The following is a 23,818-nucleotide window of genomic DNA, read 5'->3' on the forward strand; positions in this document are numbered from 1 at the left end:
GGAAGCCTGCAAACATTCCAGGACTGGGGAGGGCCACATCAAGGCGTGAAAAAAAACGAGAGCTGTGAGAGGAGACACTGACTATGACGGGGGCAGGATGCTGTGGCTTCAAAAGGAAGGGAGAAGCAGCTAAGGATGCCAACTGCTTTAGCCAGAGCCCCTGTTGCTATGATGAAACACCATGCCCCAAAAGCAAGCTGAGTGAAAAGAAACAGGGGGAGTTTATTTGGCTTAAACTTCTACCACACTGTTCATCATCAAAGGAAGTCAGGACAGGACCTCAAAGCATGGCAGGAACTAGAGGCAGGGGCTGGTGCAAGGCCACTGAGGGGTTGCTGCTTGAAGAGTCCAAAAATATGAATAGAGAAATGTACATTCCAAAAATTAAAATGTAGAAATATAAGGTTGTAAGCCTGGGAGAATGAGAGCAGGCTGTCGGCAGCTCTCTCCACAGTTGAAGGATTAACTATGCACAGTGGGTTACTTTACTTTACAACCAATAGCTCTGTGTGCAAGGCCAAAGTCGCCCTCGCTCTGCAAACTGAGGGTCAACTTGTAGACAGCTCCCCCGGCCACTCATGACCAGCAACTGATGTGAACTGAGTTAACTTTTAAACCATGGTGTGTACCTGACTTTTTGGTTGTGCATTTTCCCATACCCTTCCCTGCTACACGAAACTGGCAGTATCAGGGGAATATAGAGGCTTGGTAAACACCATCAAAAAGTGCCAGAAGAAGAAAATGGACTAAAAACAAACACTAGTTTAACTAAAAAAAAAAAAAAAAAAATCCTGTTAATGGAAATTGTAAAAGAAGCAATTTGTATCAGAGTTTCACCTAGAGATTGTAAAAATTCTCTTGTTTATGCTTAATGCTTGCTTTTTGCTGTAAAAAGCGGAGTTGGAAAAACAGCCCATTGCCACAACCTGACAAATCCATCTCTGGCTGTGGTCCCAGCTAGCTGATAAGCTTTTTGTGCCCCATGGAGATTTATCTTTTTATTTTTTTAATTTTCCCCCTGGAATAAGGTTTGCTTCTGGTTTAATAGACTTTGGTGATCTGTCCCCCATCTTTGTGTGACCCCTGTGGACCCAACATTGTTTACAGGTTGCTCCCCATGGCTATTTCAGCCTGCTTTCTTATAGACCCAGGACAAGCAACACTCATGATGGGCTGGGACCCTCCCCCATGACTAATTAAGGAAATGTCTTACATGCTTGACTGGTCTTATGGAGGCAGTTTCTCAGTGGGGCTCCTCCCTCTCAGACAACAACAGCTTGTGTCAAGTTGACATAAAATTAATCAGAACATCAGCCAAACCAAATCACAGGAGCATTAACTTTTCTATCATGTTGTGGATTGGCCTTTGAGTGAATTTTCAGGCAAGGGGTTGTAACAAGTGAGTCTGTGTTCTATCCTTGGAACCAGCTATAAAATTTCAGGTCCACATCCTAACTCCGAAATCTGCTGAATTTTTGCAGTTTCATGTACTGGGACTTTTCTCAGTACAATGACACTCCTTAAATTGTTTTCAGAAAAATGCCCAAATTAAGTCTCACATATGAAAAGGCACCTTTGCCACACTCTTGTAATACCACATATCCAGCCCCTCCTGCACACTCTGGGGAGACCACATTCCTCGGCCCCACCCCTGCATACCTGGAGGGGACCAAGTACCCAGACTCCTCTACACAGGGAGGGGAGCACAGACCTGGATGACCCCCAGGCAATGTCCTATGGCCAGAGCAATTAGTTTTCAGAGGAACCACTATAGGATTAAACCCTGCTTACCCATCATACAATCCAGTTCTAAAATACCAGTTTTCTGTTCATCTTTTCTACTTGCTGATCTCTCTCTCTCTCTCTCTCTCTCTCTCTCTCTCTCTCTCTCTCTCTCTCTCTCTCTCTCTCTCCTTCCTGAGCCCTCCATCCTACACATTTTCAGAAAAAAACCCAAAGAGAGACAAAAGTCTTGGAAACGTCTGAGGAAAGGGGGCGTCATTAGACTTGAACGGATAATGCCAAGGCCAAAAGGAAAAGATTGACAAGCGGAGAGAGATCCTAAGTGTAAAGGACATGAACAGAATGAGAAAGCTGTTGATCCAAGAAAAGGAAATACACGGAGACGGCAGAGAAGCAGCCATAGATAAGTGAGACAAAAAGACAAAAAGATACCTGCAAAGTAAGATGAAAGAAATAGATGATAAACCGTCAGAGGATGGAAACATGGACAGTCACGCTAATGGGGAGGAGAGGAAGAGAAAAAGAGAGAGAGGGAGAGGGAGAGGGAGAGGGAGAGAGAGAGAGAGAGAGAGAGAGAGAGAGAGAGAGAGAAGTAATGGAGGGGGAGGGATGGAGGGGGGAGAAATGGAGGGGGAGGTGGGAAGTAGGGAGGACTTCTTTGTGGACTGGGCAAGAACCTGACCCAAGAGTAGGCTAATGGCCTCCCAGGAATGGCAGGGGTATGGACCACAGGGAAGGAGTCACTAGAGTGAAAACCAGTCCTGGTTGTGGTCCAGCCCTAAGAGCTGTGTGTACTCAAGGGGCTTCCTTCTCCTGCCTCTTCCCGTTGCCCCATGTCTTCTGTCTTTGTCCCGCACTGGTAGCCACGGTGGTACAAAGGTAGCTGTTTCTCAGCTCAGAGGGTGTTGGGGCTGCTTAGTCACGGGGCACAGCATCACAACCAAGGTGATGAGCAGTTCTCCAGGGCCCAAACACCTGTGACTACACCTTTACAGCCACATGAATTATTCACATCTTTCCCAACACTAGCACATTTACATGGGGTAAATATTAATTCGGTCTTATGAATATTAATGTTTCATCTGGAAAGAGACAGGCGAGAACAGAACAGCAAGTACGAATGCTGGGACACAGGACCTGGCATGAGTCAGGCGTGACCCAGGAAGTGAATTGCCAAGGTTTCTTGCCTGTCTGCGAATACATTGCCTCTGGGAATACATTGTCTCCATCCTGGGCAAGGCACTAAGACTCTGATTTCTCTGTAAACTGCACAGTCCAGAAAGATACTGTGGACATTTGACATAATGTGAGGGATATGCTCAGACAAGGCCAGGCCAGGCACAAAGACGTGCCCCATGGGCATTGGTTATTTCAAGAGTCTGCATACAGGCTATGCCATTATGGCGATTTTCTGTATGGTTAACTGTCTAGCTGTAAACAGCTCAATCTCACTTCTGGGAAACTCTCCCAGACCCCATAAGAGGCTGCCCTGCAAGGATGCTCAGGGGACACTGTGTGGAAAGGGGATGAGAGCAAGAGGGAGCGTTCCCTAGAGAGGGAAAAAAATGAAAAAGCCTGGACACATGGCAGGCCTCTGGTTTCATGCTGCATGTGATTGGTGAAATACTGTACTAGGGGGCAGGGGACTTGTGAACCCTGAGAGCAATTTAAGTCACAGAGTAGGACGGTACAACCTAATAGCGAAATACCGGGGGTTTGTCTTTTGCATGGCTCTGTACATTTTCCCCAGTTTTTGCATAATTCAGGTTTTACTGAATTCTATTAAAGCACTGGCCCATGACTGATGAGAAACACAAAGACAGTTGTGTTTGTTGGCTTTCATCACGGTGACAAAATACTTTGGTTTTTAAGGAAGGGATTTGCTTGTTTTGGCTCCAGGTTTCAGGGCTTTCAGCCCATGTCATTTGGCTTGTGATGAAACTCACCGCATGGAAGCAAAGCTACTCTCCTCGTGCTGGACAGGAAGCAGAGAAGCCTGAGACAAGATACAGCCCCAAGGACGTGACCCCCATGAACTACTTCCTCTAACTAAGCCCCAGTTTCTGCCTGCCATCTCAACAATGACATCAAATTGTGAATCCATCCACTGATGAATCAACTGATGAAGTCAGAGCTCTTGTGTTGGAGTCACTTCCCCCAAACCTATTAGCTGGCAAACCAAACTTTTAATGATCTCTTTGCAGGGATAATTCATGCCCAGATTATGACATTGCTTCCTTTCCACTGATGTCCATTGGGAAACATCAATCTGGGTAAACTCCCATCAGGACCCATACATGAGCCCAAACTCTTCCTTACCCCCCAGAGTTTTGTCTTTCTTTGCACTAGGAAAAATCCCCACCTACAGCTCATATTCCCAGAACCGAATCACCCCAAAGGGATGTTTCTGACTCAACACTCTGAACAAGCCCTCCCTAACTCAGGCTGAAAGCCAGTGCTATTTAATCCCTGTAATGGCAGTGGCCCGGTCACATGCTGCTGCAGCCAAGCTGTGCGGTGCCCAGGGACTGAGCCATGGCATCTGGTGGTTCCCAACCTCCACTGCCCGCTGCTGGCAGTCAAGCTCCCTGTAGGTCATTAACATGGATCGGCTGCTAATGGATTTTCAGAGCTGGCTTTGTCCCCTGGCACTATTTTTAACTCATTTTGGATTCTAAATTGTCTGAACATAGTTTGATTTGTTTGTAGGGACATAAATAAACCCTCCAGTGCCATTCCTCTGCTGCTCCTTGGGCGCTTCAGAAACCAGCTTTGTGCTGCTCCATTTCCCGTCACGGGGACGAAGGCTGAGTAGTGCCTACAACCTGCCAGCTGGGTTGAAGACCACTTAGCCTCCACTCACAACCCGAGGCGGCACCTCCACGGATGCTAATTTCAAATGCCATCAACGGAGGTGGTGATCACCCTCTTGGAGGATTTCAGAGTTGGTGGACACCCATCCCATCGCTATTCAAAGAGCACGTCAAACGGCAGCCATTTGCCAAGCACCTCCTGGTGCAGCCACTGCAGAGAATGCACTGTGACAGCCGTCATGGAGAAAACAACAACAAATCATGGAGACCCTGGTCCAGTCCCGGGGACTGAAAGGGTATGCAAACACGTGGGAACTGAAGATATACACACCGGTGCCTGACAGACAGCCCACCTTACAGTCACCGTGTTTTGTTTGAGTACGTCGAAATCCGGATTTCAAGATTCTGAAACAATCAGAATAAGAGGCAGAATCAGCTTAGGGCTGATCAGGGCTTGGGACACCTGATTGAGTGGCTAGGTGGATATTTGAGAAGGGCAGGCCTCACTGACTCTTATCCTAGGCTGGAACGCAAAGACTGTGAGCAGTGTCAGCGCAAGTGAAGCCTGAAGGAGTGGTCCAGAGAGAGTTAGGCTGATACAGCCAGTTGTCCTGGAGAGGATTGCCTAGAGGGCAGCCTAGCCGTTTTATCTTCTGTTCCTGCACCCACAGAGCTAGGCATGAGTCAGGTAATAGCCATGGCTGTTGGTGACTCTCCTATCCCCACCTGCTTATTCACCCATCCCAAGGGGATCTAATACCTGAATCATCAGACCTGTCCTGGGGAGAGCAGGAGAGGTAGGCCTTACTACAAGAGCTCAAGACTCAGCCAGGGCAACTTATATATAAGTTACCAGAAGCAAGGGGAAATCAGAGTGCAGGTGTTTATGGTGGAGCGCCCATCTGCAGCATGCAGAGCTGCTCGGCTGGAGCACCCAAGAGCATCAATAACCACCTGCCTATGGCAATGGCCTCCAAAAGGGTCAACAGTGATGGCATGCTGGTCTTCACCCATTTGCATCAGCCTCTCCCCTGCTTCTAATGAAGCAAATCCAGCTCAGGTAAAAAAAAAAAAAAAAAAAAAAAAGTGATCTCACTTCTGCAATAATCCCCAAGTGTTGACTTCCATTTTGCTGCTATATTAGCGTTCCTTTTGGACTGGAAATGTTTTAGTGAATGAAGTAACTGGAGAAGCCCAAGTCTGACAGCAGTGAGGGCGGCCTCTGGCCACCAGCTATCTGGGAATACCAGTCCAACATCTCTCAAGGAAATGAACCCTGTCAGCAGCCTTTCCCAGTGAGACATTCAGGTGAGACCCGACGCCTTGATGGCAACATGGTTCAAAGTCCTCAACAAGCTTGCCCAGATTCCTGGCCCAACAGCTGCTACGAAGTAGCAAGTGTGTGCTGGTTTTAAAGTTGCCAAGTATGCGGCAACTTGCTTCAGGGTGACAGACAATTAAAACACACCGCGGCAACTTGCTTCAGGGTGACAGACAATTAAAACACACCTGCATGTGTAGCTCTTGTTAAAGGGTGGCTAGTCACTTCTGAATATCTTTATCAGGCAAGAAATGGACGGACAGAAGATACATGCAGAGGCTCTGTGTGTTAGCACCGCTCAGAAGGTAGTAAAGATGGAAGAAGCCGCATGTGGCTGCAAAGGCAGCAGATGCCAGAACCCACAGCTGTCTCCTTGCCAGTAGCCGGGGCTTCCTTACATGAGCAATTCCCTAAATTACTGGAATCTGGATCCTGACTCTCTTCTTGGCCAGGTCCCCAGCACAGCGTGGGCTTGGTCTCAATATGTTCTCAATTTCCTTGTGTATCTCCTGAGTTCTCGGTTTATGGAGGACCTGATCCAGACCTGGGATAAAACATGGGGGCATCCAGCCCATGTCAAGGCAGGTTTCCAGCTGGCAGAGGAGCTAGGAAGAACCAGGCTGAATGCAAGGAAGGCAGTGATTCACTTTGAGTATGCCAGGTGGCTCTTTATGTCAAAATGTCTATATACCAAACGCCATGATTAGTGTAATAGCTCAGTATTTTTTTTTTTTGGTGTAATTTTTTTTGGTGTAATTACTGCTTGAGTCTTCCTCTGAGGTGTGAATCCCCTTGATGGAGAAGCTTTATGATTCATCATATTGGTTTGAATATGTTTATCTGATTGGCTATGATTGGCAAGAATGGCCACAATTTAAGGCCAAGAGAAAGCTTACTTGATAAAGAGCATGAGTTCAAGCCCCAGAATTCATGTAAAAATATCCAGGCATATTCTTTTTGTTCTACATCCTCTCCAGCATGAGCTGCTGCTTGTGTGTGTGTGTGTGTGTGTGTGTGTGTGTGTGTGTGTGTGTGCATGCGTGTGTTTTATCTTAACCATTCTGACAGGTGTAAGATGGAACCTTGAGGTCATTTTGATTTGCATGTCCCTGATGGTTAAGGATGCCGAACACTTTTTTAAGTGTTTCTTGGCCATCTGAGATTCTTTTTTATTTAAATAACATTTCTAAAATTTATTTTACATACCAACCAGTTTCCCCTCCCTTCTCTCCCCCCATGCCCTCCCCCCCTTTTTTTTTTATCTCTCTTAAAAAATTTTTTACTGGGAGCCAGACCTCTCCTGGTTTGTTCGGCATGCTGGATTATTCCCCTGACTTGATGTAAAGAGAGGAGCTTGGTCCTGCCTCAACTTGATATGCCATGTTTTGTGCAAGCTCATGGGAAGCCTACCTCATGTGAGATTCTTCTGTTGAGAATTCTGTTTAGATCTGCATTTCATTTTGTGGGAGTGCAAACTTGTGCAGCCCCTTTGGAAGTCAGTGTGGTGGTTTCTCAAAAAACTGGGGATCAGTCTACCACAAGACCCAACTATACCACTCTTGGGTATATACCCAAAAGATGCTCAATCATACCACAAGGGCACTTGCTCAACTATGTTAATAACAGCTCTGTTTGTAACAACCAGAACCTAAAAACAACCTCGATGTCCTTGAACGAGGAATGGATAAAGAAAATGTGGTACATTTACACAATGGAGTATTAACTCAGCTGTAAAAAACAAGGACACCAGGAAATCTGAAGGCAAATGGATGGAACTAGAAAAAAAATCATCCTGAGTGAGGTAACCCAGGCCGAGAAAGACAAACATGGTATATACTCACTCATAAGTGGATAGTAGCTATAATGAAGGATAACTATGCTATATTACACAGACATAAAGAGACTAGATAGCAGGAAGGGTTCAAGAGGGCCACCCGGATCTCCCTGGAAAGGGTAAACAGAAAGATTTCTTGAGTGGACTGGACTGAAGGTGGGTGGGAGACAGAGGGGAAGAGTTCTGAAAGAAATTACTGGAGATGGGGTCAGATAAAAATTTGGTACAAGGGAATCTCCCAGGAATCTATGAGGATGATCCCAGCTAAGACTCATAGCAATAGAGGATATGTAGCCTGAACTGACCATCTCCTGTAACCAGACTGGTGCCTAACCCAACTGTCATCAGAGAGTCTCCATCCAACAACTGTTGTAAAGAGATGCAGAGATCCACAGCCAAACATTATGCAGAGTTCATAGAATCCTATAGAAGAGGAAAAGAAAGGATTATAGAAGCCAGAGGGGTCAAGGACACCACAAAGTAAACTCATAGAAACAGCTAATGTGGCCTCATAGAGACGGAGCCAACAACCAAAGAGCCTGCCTGGATGTTACAGTTATGTAGCTTTGTCCTCTTGTGGGACTCCTAACAGTGAGAGCAGGGCCTGTCTCCAATTCTTTTATGGCTTTTGGGATCCTACTCCTCATACTGGGTCACTTTGTCCAGCCTTAATACGTAGGGAGGTGCTTAGTCTTACTGCAACTTGATAAGCCATATTTTGTTGATATTCATGGGAGACCCGCCCTTACCTAAACGGAAATGGAGTAGGAGTGGATTGGGTGGATGGGAACATAGGGGGTGGGGAGAGGTGCTGGGGGGGTGGAGGGAGGGGAAAATTAGGGTCAGATGTAAAATAAATAAATAAGTTTACTTTAAAAAAAATAGGCACTTGCTACCCTGCATGGGGGAGATGGGGGGAGGTAGTAGCGCCCACGGGCTCTCTGTGCAGCCAGTCTAGTCTGAATTCCGGGTCAAAAAGAGATCCTTTCTCAAAAAGAATGCTATATGGCACTGAGGAAAGGAACTTGATTTTGACTTCTGACCTCCACATGCACATTAACATAGAAGCATGTGCACCCATGAGCACACACACACACACACACCTAAGACACTTACTAGGAACATGATCTTCTGGGTGTGAAAGCAGGGTGTGGGGAGCTGATGAATAAACTTTATCATACCTGTTGGCAAATGGTAATTATCCAAGATGCTGAGGTGGTTGGGGGAGTTTTAGCTTGGCTTTCAGTGAGTCCATTCAGAAGAGCTGAGAGGCAACATCCAATGGAGATGCTTGACTTCAGGGACTTTGAAAGGGTTAAACTCTCCCATTCTCACAACTGAGTTTAAATTTCAGTTCTCAGAGAAGGGTAAAATAGATGTCTCTCCCACAAAGGGTCATTTATCTACAGTGCCTTACATTCAGGGCATATGTCTCAAGGACAGATCCAGCAGCCCCGTTTGAGTCATGTCCGGACTTGCCGAAGCTTGTGCAAGTATGACCAAAAATGATAAGACTAAGCCTCAGCCAATTAAAAGTATAGTAACCCAACTGCTGCTTGTTTAACCAATCATATTTCAGATGACCTAACTGTTCCTAAAATTCCCCTTACCTGGGCTTAAAAGGAGCCCACACACTCCTCTTGGGGTCACTGCCATTTTGTACAGGTGAATGACCCTATTGCATGCTGAAATTCTAATAAAGGCTTTTTCCCCTTATTTACTATTTGAGTCTGGGGCTTTCCTTCAGTGTTTCCTCAGACCCTAAAACTTGGGGCCACAGGTCCTGCTACAAAGACATTTGGACATGTTGGCACAGAGAGGTCATACAAGGTCACAGGAGTAGGGATGATAAAAAGGGACAGGGTTTAGAGCCAGGACCAGTAAATGGGCAGCTGCAAGCTCTTCCCTTGCAGTCCCAGCTCTAGAAATGTATTGTGAAGACACAAAGAAGAGTCAACGGGAGGGCATGGGTAACATTCTCAAGGAAAACTGTGGCAGAGTTATTTGTGTTTGTGAACACCAGGAATAACCCATTCTCCCATCAAGAATGAAGAGCCTAATTTGTTGTAAAGCATGGGGTACTCTAAGGTCAAAATTACATAAATACATCACAGTGTGGAATTGCTCAATTGCTGAGAGGATTGAGCTCACTCCAGAGATGTAAATGTATCATTTCTGCATAGGTGCGTATGCACCGTCACATAAAACACTCTAGAAGGCCACATGTTGAATGAAATGTCTGCTGCGACAATCTATGAGTGGGGACGTTAAAGATGAGATGGGGTTTTCCTATTTTTTCTTTCATATACGTGTGGGGTGTGTGTGTGTGTGTGTGTGTGTGTGTGTGTGTTCTGCTCAAATCTTCCCTTTTGTCTCATAGAGACTTCATTGACTCAGATCAGAGAACTGCTGTTTTGATGTCTCTCTTCCTGCCTTTACCTTAAGCTCTCAGCTAAATCTCCTAGAAAGCCTCCTGCCCTTATCTAACATGGTTTATTTCACCCCCAGCCCAGCTTATGTGAAACCTTCAGCAGCATTAGATCAGGGTCATTAACGAAGGAGGTTGGTGTCCATTTGTTGTTTATAGTACTGCTCTAAGAACTCAGCATGAGGCCAGGGAGGGTACTACCCACACCTATGCAAAGGTTCAAGAAAACCTTGCCACTTAGAGGACTATAAGACATGTCTGACCGTGTGACAGACTCATGGGCAGCTCTTTAAAGTGCGTGCTGACTAATCTGCTGCCCTTTCCCCCTTTCCTCCCAGCAGTCCTAAGAGCCTGAGCCTCCTTGGGACACTCAGCAGGAGCAATTGAAGTCAGACACAAGGACAGCCTGCACAACCATTCAGGCTGTTTTTTCTTGTGATGGAAACCTGGGACTTTTCTGAACTTTAACAGCATCAAATTAGAGTTCAAAAATAGCTAAAGGTATTCTATACCTTAATGGTTCCAGTATCCTTCCAGAAGCTTCCCAATCTTTCAACTTAAAGACCTTTTAAGCTAAAGACTCTACCCGTGGCCACTAGCTACAGGCACTACCTATAAAATATCTCAATATCTTTCCTACTGTATAGTTGGTATTCAGAATAAGCTCAATGACATTCTTATTGGCTTCCAAACTACCATACAAAAGTTCTTTCACCTTGGACCAAGGATTATATTCTTCTAGTGATGCAGAGCATTTAAAGAACAAGCACTGAGCTTGACATGTTGGCCCAGATTTCATGTCATATGTTGCAACACGAGGGCCAGCTTGTTGGGGATTCTGTCCTGCCTGGTTCTCACAGTCGTTAGGTCCCAAGGAAATCAAACAGAGAGTCTGCATTAGTGATAAACTGATTGGCCCATTAGCTCAGGCTTCTTATTAGCTCTTATAACTTATATTAGCCCATTATATGTATATTCTAGTATATGTTAGCCACTGGGCTCAGTACCTTCAGGCTGTCCTTGAACTCTCAGATATCAGCCTGTCTCTGCCTCCCCAGTGCTAGTATTAAAGGTGTGTGCTACCACACCTTGAACTCACAGAGATCTGTCTGTCTCTGCCTCTCAGGCATTGGGATTAAAGGTGTTTGCTACCACACCTTCAAGTCACAGAGGTCAGTCTACCTCTGTTGCCCAAGTGTTGGGTTTAAAGGTATGTACCACCACACCCGACTACTCTTTTTCTTTCTTTTTTATTTTAAGGACTTTAACATTTTTTCAAGCCTGCATATATTTTTTAACACACTGTAAACCATTTAGAGCTTTTCTTCATCTTTGAATCTATCTTTACTGTATATCTCTCTCTTTTTCTAACTGCATGAGTCTTTAATTTACTAAGCAATATGGATAGGATTAAAGCTGTGGCCTTGACAGCTTGATCCAGCCCATTCCTTAGCTTTCCAACCTCATGGCCTGGTCTACAGAGTAAGTTCCAGGACAAAGATATACAGAAACCTTGTCTCAAAAAGCCAAAAAGTAAAAATAAAAGAAATAGAAGTTAAAATAAAGCCACGTAAAGATGAAAAATACACAGAGAATCTTGATACTGTATGTTATTATGTTCTCTTTGAATTGTTTGAAAGCTGAGGAAGGAGCAATGGCTGCTAAAAGATATTTTCTTATAAATGCTGCTGAATTAATCCAAATTCAAGGTATTTTGAAAGTGCCTTGACTTCAAAACTGAAGTCAAAAGGTATGTTACTTTGGAGAAGAGATTTTGCTTTTGTTTCCACAGGAAATGAGAGGCTGTGGATTCATTCTGAGTTAAGAAAAATCAGGTTTGATCAAGGAAGACCACCTGAGAAATCTCCGGTAGGAACAGATGGCCCAGATGTCTGAGTTCTACATCCAGAACAGATTTATGACTGTTGCCTGAGATGATCAAGACACACAGGATACTCCAGTCAGGACTTGATCAGAATTCTAAATTTTTTTTAGGTCCCCATAAGATTATCAGCACCCCCAACCAGCTGGAAGTAGCCTGGAAAACTATGCCCACATTCCCAAAAAATAAACTATGGATATTTTCCTTTGCTTTAAAAAAAAAAGAGGGGGAAGTGGTGCGGGAGAATTGTCTATATTCTATCAATTAGGTTTTAAATAAATGCTGATTGTACAGTAGCCAGGCAGGAAGTATAGGCAGGACAACCAGACAGGAAGTAGAGGTGGGTCCATGAGAATAGGAGAATTCTGGGAAGGAGGAAGCCCATTCCTCCATAGTCCTTCCCAGACACCAAAGAAGGAAAATGTGACCTACCCTGCTGAAAAAGGTACTGAGCCATGTGGCTAACATATACTAAAATAATGGGACAATATAAGTTATAAGAGCTAATAAGAAGCTTGAGCTAATGGGTCAATCAGTTTATCATTAATATAGACCTCTGTGTGATTTTTCTTTGGGATTTACAGGCTGTGAGAAGTGGGCTGAACAGAAATCCCAACAAGCAGGCCTCATGTTTCAATATGTGGCCCAGATTTCAAATCTAGCTAGCAGGGTACCATCATGTATTTTAAAATTAAGTTTTTACCAATACTTTAAAAAAAGAAGCAAAGATTTCATAAAAAACTCAAGATAGTTCTTCTGAAAAGATGCAAAGGAGCTGACGCCCGTGTCCTTTGGTGTTTTCACTATTATCATTTGTGTGTGTGTGTGTGTGTGTGTGTGTGTGTGTGTATGGTCTGTATAAGTTTATGTGTACCATGTGTGTGCAGTACCCTCAGTGGCCAGAAGAGGGCATCAGATACCTCTAGAATTGGAGCTACAGAATGTTGTGTGCTGCCTGATGTGGTTGCTGGGAACTGAAGTCAGGTCCTCTACAAAAGCAACAGCCACTCTTAATTGCTGAGCCATTTCTCCAACCTGGCACTTGTCTTTTTTAAAAAATCAAGACATTTGTGCAATGGACAAATGTCAGTATCTCTCCTCATCCCTCACAAATATCACTTGTTGAGACACTAGTCCCCCAAGTGGTGGCTAACCTGACCTTAGCTGGTTAAGGTGTGAGATCTCCCAGGTAGGATTGATGCCCTCAACAATGTGAGATCAGCACTTGACAAGATAAAAGAGACTTCCCTAGAACATGACCAACCTGATCTTGGGCTTCTACTCTCTGGTACTGTGAGAGGAAAATGTATGATGCTTCAGCTGCCCTGTGTAGTGCTGTAATATAGCACCTGTAACTAATGGACTCATTTCGCACACCCTGGCCCTTTTCCATCCTGAATGACACCATCTGGCTTTGGGAAGTACCACAGTAATCACTAACCCCCCCTCCCTCAAGTGAGAGGATAGGAGTGAAAGCATATTCTTCCATTCATTCTTCTCCGCTGGGGTCTTGGCGACTCACTGGCAGTCTCAATTGGCAGGCTTCCTAAAGCTCTCTGCTTGCCCTCCTGCAGCTGAGCAGACAGGTACAGGAAGTCACAGACAGAAATCTGTTTTCACTGTGGTTGTGGTGCCACTCACCACCCTTGCCGTAGAGCAATGCACTCTGGGAGGTGGTGGAGGAGGTGGCAGGAGCAGTGAAGTAACACGAGCCCAGACTGTGGCTAATGACTGTATTCCTTCAGAGGGTTGAGCGTTACTGCTATTGCTTCAGAAGTCTCCCCGAGTCTGTGTTGGGAACTCAGTCCCCAACGGTGCCTTTAAGAAGTCGATAGATCACGGGGACTCCGCTTCCATCAAAGGTCTGGTACTCTTACTGTAAAGTAGGGTCCTGACAGAATAATTGTATATCATCTCACCAACTTACAGTTTAAGAAGGTTCAGCCCACCATGACAGGGACATGAGACAGTGGCTTCACACTTAACTGGCTGGACAAGGAAACAGAGAATAAAGGCAGAATTGGAACTGGTTCTGACCCCACGAAGCTTCCAGTGATCCACTTCCTCTAGTCCCCACCTCCACATTCCCCCAAGACAGCATGACCAGCAGTGGGCCAGGGGCACAACCACATTTAACATTTAAGCTGCAACAGCTGGGTTTAGCCCTAATCTTGTGTATGTGTACACATATGTGTACATACCACACACACACACACACATACACACACAGTCTCTCTTACACACACACACACTCTCTCTCACACACAGTCTCTCTCTCACACACACACACACACTCTCACACATACTCTCTCTCTCTCACACACACACACACTCTCACACTCTCTCTCACCCACAAACACACACACACACACTCTCACACACTCTCTCTCTCACACACACACACGCACACACACACACTCTCTCTTTCACACACACTCTCTCTCTCACACACACACACACACACACACACACACACTGCCCTTCTCTCAGTGTCATAGATGATGCATCAGTTAGGCCCTTGCCCCATTTGGGCTACTTAAGGTTTGACTTCCCACCTTCCAGAACTATAAGAAATACAATTCTGTTTTTTAAAATGTACCTAGGCTATAGTAAACTATTATAGCAATATGAGTAGATTAAGCAAGAATTTAAATAAGGTGCAAATATTACTTAAATGAAGTATCTCCTAAAGAAATTTACATAGACTATTAATCGAAAATCTCTTATTTGATATAACTTTGGTATCTTTTGGTGAAGATTTCAATCTATCTAGAATTAAAGTTGAGTGCCATCTTTGGGGTTACTGACCAGCTCTGAGATGCAAATATCAGTCTCCAGGCCTTAATCTGAAGAGAAATATATCTTGTCCAGTAGGAAAGACAATCTCTGGGGCTCATTTGAGAAGCCAGAATTGCTGGTGAGAGCTCAAGGCATCCTAAGCCGCAGCCATCTGATGGATAAATCCATATTCTATGTATAGAGCAGGCCCTGCACAAGAGTAAAGTTAGGATAGCTCAATCAGAAAAGAAATTGGCTTACACACACAATGGCTTGAGTTTGCAATGACCAGGAGCTATCTGAAATAGCTGGGCATGGTGGTGCACACCTGAAATCCCATAACTGCAGAGGGGAGACAAACAGATCCCTGGGGATCACTGGTCAGCTAGTGTAGCTAAGGAGGTGTTCCAAGTTCAGTAAGAGACCCAGTCTCAAAATACAAGTTGGACAGCCCTTGAGAGATGATACCCAAGGTTGTTTTTGTGCACCCATGTGCACTCCACAAACAGACAGACAGACAGATAGACACACACACACACACACACACACACCATGAAGCTGTATTTATGCTCACATTTACCCTCATGACTGATCCAGGAAACCTCACAGAGCCTTTCTTTCCTGTCTGTTAGCTGACCTAGGCTAAGATAATGTAAGAAGAGAGAGAGGGAAGGAAAGCGAGATTCAGTCTTTAGAAGGAAGCAATGTCCAGTCAAAAGAAATGAGAAATGCAAGTGGGACCATCCCCTCCTACCAAGCATGTATCCAGGCCTCCCCCACAGTATCCGAAGCAACCTGGTCAACAGGCAAGGTCTGGTGACACATGCCAATAACCTTAGCACTCTGGAGGCAGAGAGCCAAGAAGATTGAGAGGCCTGAGGCCAGCCTGAGTTACAAACTAAAACCATGTTTTATAATAAATGTGGGGTGGGAACGTAGAGGGAGGGAGGAAGGGAGGGAGGGAGAGAGAGAGAGAGAGAGAGGGGGGGGGGGGGGAGGGAGAGGGGGGGAGAGAGAGAGAGAGAGAGAGAGAGAGAGAGAGAGAGAATCTAGTACATAAAATGTTCTCCTCCACATTTTATCTGGAAAGGTCTCTTGCCTCCAAATCGATTCTATCCACAACAGTCTGAGGACTCGCAATTCCAGCCGTGAGTCCAGGCATTCCCCCGAGATGGCCAGTCACTGTTACAATGGCACAGACCTCGTGCTGCAGCCTTAGTGCTCCTGCTCCAGTCATTCCGTACCTGGCTTCTGTAGGCATTAGGATTTGCTGTCTGAACTCAAACAGTCCTTACCTGGGTCTGAAACACCTGGAGCAGCTGTGTCCACAGGCTACCCAAGGTCAGCCCTGACAAGCATTCCAAGGGACCAAAGCTCCACCAATCCTTAGACTTGGTTCTTTACACACACACACACACACACACACACACACACCCCAGATCCTTGTTTCATCTCACCACAAGCCAAGTCTGCTCATTCACCAGCTTTTAGCCAATTCTCTGAAGCTAGTTCTCCCACCACTCCTGCCAAACGTCTTTCCCCACCTCTTAATAATGTCTGATTCATCTGAGCAACGGATGCTGAAGGAGGATGAGAGTCCCTTCAAAGAGCAGGTTCAAATCACCTGGACCTTCTGTCTAAGCTTCTGGGTCCATCTGCTGCTATTAGTGGCGATAACTTGTAAGCTCCTTTGCCTAGGGTTGGAGACTCCCAGTACATCAGCACTCTCCCAGACAAGATGACAAAGACAGGGCTAAGATGTGCCCAGATAGCTAACAAAGTGGCATTTCTGTGTGTAGTTATGTGGGTGTTTCATAGATCAGCAACCATTTTTAACATTGTAGCAGAACAGCTGACAGAGCAACTCGGGGACTTACAATGGAAGGGGGATGCAGCCTAGTGTGGTGGAGAAGGCAGAGTACTGGGAGCCTGTGGCTGAGGCTCCTCACCTCTTCTCAGATCAGGAAACAGTGAGCTCATCAGGACCAGAAGCAAGTAATCACCCAAGACCCACTTTCCACAATCCACTTCTTCTCGCTAGACTACAGTCTCAGAGAGTCCATAACCTTCCAGAACAGTACTGGTAACCAGGGACCAAATATCTAGACAGAAGTCTGATGGCAGTGGTGTGTGGGCTGGGAGGGGGTGATATTTAACATCCAAATTACAAAAGTCTCTGAAGGGATTAGCACATAAATGAGTGGACTGAGTAGGGAGACATCGATCCTCACCAATGTGGGCTGAGTGCATTATCCCACTGGGGATTTATTTTTAAAAAATATGGAGGAAGGGTGAATTCTACCTCTCTTAAACTGGGACTTCAATCTTCCCTTGCTCGGAATTCCTGATTCCTGGGCCTTAGGCCTTACAATAGGGTCCACTTTGATCCCCAGTCTTCCCATTTTTCAGGCTGGGCATTATATCACTGATTTCCTTGGTTCTCAGGCTTCCAGATACTGAGTGAATTATACCACAGCTCTCTTGGATCTCCAGTTTACAACTTGCTTATTATGAGATTTTTCAGTTTTATATAACCAGAGTGCCAATTCTTATAAGAAATATATATATATATATTTATATACACATATATATACATATATATACATACACACATACGTGTGTGTGTGTAATCCATACATGTATCTACTTATAGCATCTATATCTTGGTCCTGTTTCTATAAGAACGTGAACTAACACAGAAAACTTCAGTGGAAATATAAACTGGGTTTTAATAGAATCATTTGATCTAGGCTGCTTATGATTCTGAACACCCCATGGTACAAGACAGGGATGATGATACCGACTTCACTGGGTGAGGTAGCTTCTCTAAGATGCTAAGCCCTCAATGCAACATCTGCGTCTTGCTCTTGCCGTTCTTATTTTTATATCAGTCAAGATTCTTTAATTGCAAGCAACAGAAATCAACTTCGGCTAACTCCAACTAAAGTGGAGTTTAATGGAGAGATATTAGAGAAGTCATCAAATCAAAGGAACATCGGATGAACAGGCATGTAAAAAAACAAGAGCAAAGGCTACTCCAGGGAGCCATGCCGGAAGAGCTGGTTGGCAACTTATCAGCACTAAGCATTCCATTCATCCTGGTCTCTCTGCACTGGAGAGCCCAGGTCTCCAGGAAGAAACCCTTGGGACTGGCTTTTGTTACACACTGTCCCTTATCTACTGCAATGACGAGAGCAGGACATCCTGGCAGACAACCTCAGCCTGCAGACAGCAGAACAGAGAGAGTTTGTCAAAGGGAAGGAACATTTTTTTTTCCAGAAGAGGGCATAAAAGTGGGACAAAATCCAGATAAGTCTGCAGCAAGCCGGCCTCCATCTTTGTAGAAGCTTGAGGTTCTCAGTTCTTGGCTGGCCAGATGATGCAAGCAGGGAGGCCAGACCTGTTAGCACGAGCAAGGCTTCCTCAAGAAGAGCATCTTTCTTGCCCATCTTAGCTGGCCTCAAACACCCAAGCCCTAGAATGTGTCCCAATGGGACTTGCTCTGTATTACAGTCTTTCAAGAATGGACACATTTGCTCCCGTGGACAGCATGAATCCTGTAGCCATTTAACACCTGCTTTACTTTCATGCTGTTATTAAAAAGTTTTATCCTAAATATTTGAGGCATGATTCTACTCTCTCATACATATGCTAATGCACATTTTGCACCTGTTGGCATCCCGGCTCCTTTGCCATTGAGATCCGAAATGACACCTTTATGGAAAATGGTAAAATTCTTATTACAGCCTAATGAATGGCGCGCACATGCTCCAGCTGTGGTGGTCTGTCATTCCCCTGCCTTCCCACGGGAACTCGCTGCAGCAGTAATTGGGGGAATGTGAATGCTGTTTCATGGATTCATTTTAGGATATTCTGAAAGGCAATAAGCATGACAGTGAAATGCTCACACACATCTAAAGTATGTTTTGTGTTTTTGCTCTAATTATACTAATAAATAAATAGCATTTCTTTCCCTTCACTGTACAATTAAATATCTTTCTGAATATCTTTCCTTTGGTTTTGAATGAAGAAGACACTTCTGTGATGCTGGACTTGATCCTGACGAAAACCAGAGGACAGCAAGCATCCCACCCAAGCACAGTGAAGCAAAAAGAGCTGAATCTTAATACCTTAGTAGCAGCTTCCGGGGGAATATTCTCATTGCCTTGACCCATTCCTCTCCATCCAGAAAAAAATGCACTTAAATTCGTGCTGGTTTGGATCTTGGACATTTCAGTTCTCAAAGGAATCACTGACCTCTTCCCCAGAGGGCTTCTTATAGGCAAGCAACAAACAACACCACATCACACTAATGATCCTAGAGAATTGTGGCAGGGTGGATGTTTTTCACCAAGTGCAGTGGTCAGCCTATAGCAGGTACCTGATATGTCACATGAATCTTCAGGGAATGTCTTCTAGCAGGAAGCTTCTCTGTACCCTGGATTGGCAGTGGAGAGCATATTTCTGCCCACCATTGCCTGGTTTAGGTAAAGCCCCTTCCTCACACACCAACTAGAAATGGCCTCAAAGACAGGCAGTTGTGGGTTGAATTATCCACTAACTCTGAGCTTAGTGTCTTCACTTGCAAGATGAGGATTTAGGGGCAGTGACATGACTCAGCAGTTAAGATCTCAAACAGAATCATCTTAAGAACCTAGCCAGTCTTTCACAAGGTGACACTACAAGTTTTTTTGTGTATAAGTCAGAAGTGCTCATTGTAGAGCTTGTCAACAGTCTCTCCCTCCTTCCATCTAAACTTCTGCCTGTACATGGAGCTGTCTTTGAATCCGGCTGACAATCCACACCATGTCCAATGCCCCTGCCTGTCCTGACATAGTGCTCCTTTCTAGATTTGTGGTCTATCACAAATGACAGCAAACCCAGCTCCAACATGGAAGATGTGAAGAACTTATTTCTGGCTGAGATCCTTTGGCCCAAAGGCAAGGCAATTAAGGATGCTGATCCATCTGCAACCCCGGATGCTGAAGAAGCAGCAAGGTGGAAAAGCTGCTGTGTTCAGGAGCACCCTTTCCTGTTTCCATCTCAGAGCACATCTGGTACCGCTAGCAAGCAGTGCCCTGACTGTTATCGGAGATGACCACAGTGCAGTCTGACACAGCATACTTTGTGTGGTATGCTGAACTTTCCACCCCACAACGAAGGATGTAAGTCCTCATCCAGCTTCAAGCTGAGGGTGACTAGAAGCTCCTCTGCCTTCCCAGCACATTCCTTCTGACCAATTTCTGAGTTAGAGACAATGGTCTTTCGCAATTGTCATCTAATGCAAAGAAGAACATATTCAATGCTCAAGAGCAGGGATTCTGAAGCCCAGTGCCAGACTGAGGCAGAGTGTTGGCGAGCCAATAAATGTTTCCAGAAGACACAATTGGCTACAGAGGCTGTGGTCTGGAATTTAGGGTGAGCATCTCCCAGGGATTTACCATCCTGCTGCCCATGTGGAAGTTATCTGCAGTGGGCCTATGACTGGGTGCAGGGAGCTGTCTCTCCTCTTGGTATTATCTCTTATCCTCCCAATCTTGGAGATAGTTAAATAACTTGATAACTTTCCCAGGATAAACTCCACTACATTTATGTGAAATTTGTCATTCCCAATCATTGCATCTCCCTTTATCCTAGCTCCTTCCAAAGCCACCTTCCTTCAGTTGGACCTATAGACTTAAAGTCCCTACAACCTCTCAGTTTCTCTACCTACATTCAATACTTCGGTCTCCTTTTCTCTGGTGTCTTCATAGCCCCATGCTGGGTCTAGTTCTACAACTTGTCTGGGTTGAACTCAGCTTTATTTTATTTTTTTTTTCTTCAGTGGGTCCTAAGTGTCTAACATAAATGGCTTACATCTCAGATCATAAAAGACAACCGTGAAGCATTCACCGTGATGGATCAAACCTAGGTCCTCATAAAGAGACTTAGAATGAATGGCTGGCCCAGAACTCCCACATGTAATCAAAATGTCAGCTATCTAGAAAATTCTGGAAGGTAAAAGGCAAGTTCCACCCCCCCCCCCCCACTTAGGGGAGAAGTGGTTTTCAAAACCCACCCTTTGTGATTGTCAAGCCCTAGCCCATCAGTGCTGGGGTAGAGAGATTCTATTCCATGCCCTCCATGATCAGCAGGCTCTGCTAAGCAGTTCCAGGGGAAGCTGGTCACAGAGATAAAAGCTACCAGGGACCCAGAAAATCTCTGCTCATCCCCTGGGATGAGGGCCTCTCCCCATACAGGCTTCTCTGGCAATGGGCTTTCCTTGGCATTCTAACCACATTTCCTTCCTCTGCAGAGGAGACCACTGGGATGTGTAGAAATATTGCCTATGCTAGCCGGAATGAGCCTGAACAAACCATTTTCCTCATTTTGATTTTCCACAGAGACGCTGTGCCCTCATGAGATGGTGTGAATCAATTATCGGGGCTGGGTGCTGATAGTTGCTGGCAGCTAAGTGTTCACCCCAGATCTGAGAATCAGTAAGCAGAGGAATCACGCGACTGAAAAAAATGTCTGGGCATTGCAGTACAGGCCTCGTGGTCATCAGTCTGCTCATCAAGGAAGCAGGAAGTAGATCTCATCAGGGACTCCAGGCTTTCTTCAAGAGAGCTTCTCCCTGGTATGCACAGAGGCTTATCTCTTAATTGATTCCAGATCCTGTCAAGTTACAGATTAACCAGCACCCAGGCTGACTTCAGGCACTCCCTGATCCAATCAGGAAGAAGGTTCTGGGCAATTAAGAGTGCCAAGGGGAAAATACAGTGAGGCCCATGACCTTAGTGGCTACTCAGGCTTCATAGAATTTACTGCAGCAGCAATCTATGGCTATATTTAACTGTTCAAGCAGATTTCTAGCTTTTCTTGGAAACCGGAAACCCAGCCACCAGAGCTCTCATTTCCTCATGGTGACAGGGAGTCTATAATACAAGGTACCCTCAGCTCACACAGCTACCTGTGAGCCTCCCTCAGGAGGCTACTCCCTGTGGTCACCTGTTCATCTCACCTGCGAGAAGAGACTCACAGTGTCACGGAACCCAAAGATGGAGCTCAGGACTGTTCCACATCTGAGAAAGGGAACCAGCAATGGGGGTGTCAGTTCTAAACATCTGGAAGGGCTTTAGTACTGGATTCCTGTCAATGGACAAAGAGAAGGAGAGGGCCTGTCCTGTTTAGTTTTATGTCAACTTTACACAAGTTAGGGTCATCAGAAAGGGGGAATCTCAATTGAGAAAATATCTTTGGAAAATATCTTCTTAAGATCAGACTGTAGATAAGTCTGCCGGGGCATTTGTTAGAACCCATTGTGGGTGGTGCCACCCTTGTGCTGGTGGTCTTGTATTCCTTAAGAAAGTTTGCTAAGCTTGCTATGATGATTAAGCCAGTAATCAGCAACCCCCTCCCCATGGCCTCTGCATCAGCTCCTGCCTCCAGATTTCTGCTCCGTTGAATTCCTCTCCTGACTTCTTTTGGCCATGAACAGTGATGGAAGTGTAAGCCAAATAAACCCATTCCTCCCCAAGTTGCTTTTCTCATGGTGTGTCATCACAATAGTAACCTTAATTAAGAAAGAACCCAAGGCACAGAGGAAGCAAAGGGGACAGTTAACTTAGTGGATGCTCGGCCTGGTAACTCAGAGACCCCCAGTGCTCCTTAGACAATTTCAGCATCTCACAGATATCCTCCCTCTAATATGCTCAGTCATCCTCTGTCCTGAAGGGTAGTCTGGAGCAAAAGGAATACCTGTCACTCAGCAATGCTCTCTCTACCAGAACAGCCTTGGCTCCTTCCTTGGTTCAGCTTCAAGAGGGAAGACATGCCATTTGCCCCTGAGACAGACTAGCTGTGCCTAGGGGTGTGGGCATAATCAGCAATTTAAAAATATTCATGCTGAGACTCTACATGTGAGTGACCACCATGCCAGATATAAACAAAATTCTCTGTGTCCCACAGCCAAGACAATTGGAGAGCCACTGTGATCTTCACAGTCTCCTGCTTCCTTCCTCCTGCCCACAGACAGTTAGGACATTTGATCCCTGCCAGGAAGTCCCAGCCAATTGCTGGCCAGCAGGGCCACCACAATGACGGATACATTCACATCCCTACAATCCCCAGAAGCCATGTGCATCATTCAGCTTCAGTCCCCGCTGTCAGGCCCAGACCTGCGTGGTCCCCAGGGACTTGTCCAGAGCAACACATTCGGGAGCTGAATCACAAGATCAAAAGAGCTAGGGAGATTGGTGCTTTAAAACAACACCGCTGAGATAAAATTTAATGGTGGAAGAAATATGGTATTTTGAAAACCCGAGAATAAACACGCTGCATAGCCTGGATATGAAGTCATGCAGGGCTGCTCGTGAAAGCCACCCTATCATAGAAAAAGTCTAATAATTTTTAACAGTCTTGTAAATTTCCCTTATGAGATGTGGCCACTATAAACAGTCCTTCATATTCTTTGAGTATTTATTGAGTGCTGTTGAAGTTATTAAATGTGAATGATTTTCAATGATAACTCTGGTCCTGCAGGACCTGCCAGCTGGCTCAGTGGGTGTGGATGGCAGTGTAGTCCCTTTAGAGGTCAGGTCCATAATGTTGCTGATGCCTTCTTCCCTCCGAACTGAGGGCAGCAGGGGCCAGTTTGCAGTCACCTGCTTGTTCCCTCTTCTTTTCTTTACTGCAATGAAACACCCGACACAGGCTTCTTAGGAAGTAAAGAGGTTTATTTAGCCCACGCTTTGGAAGTTCAAAGTTTAAATGGTGCTGTTCTGTCTCTGGGTCCATGGCAGATAGAGAGTACGGGGGAGAAGAAAACAGCCACATCTTTTGTTGGCATTGCATTGGTTTTTTGTTTTGTTTTGTTTTGTTTTGTTTTGTCGTGTCCTGTTTTGATTTGAGACGGGGTCTAACTATGTAGTCCTGGTTGGCTGAGAACTCAAGAAAGAGACCAGAATGGTAACCTCAGCAGGCCCTGAACTCAGAGATCCAACTGCCCTTGGCCTTCTGAGTGTGGGGATTTAAGGCG

Source organism: Arvicola amphibius, chromosome 8 (assembly GCF_903992535.2).
Source record: "Arvicola amphibius chromosome 8, mArvAmp1.2, whole genome shotgun sequence".
Lineage (NCBI taxonomy): Eukaryota > Metazoa > Chordata > Mammalia > Rodentia > Cricetidae > Arvicola > Arvicola amphibius.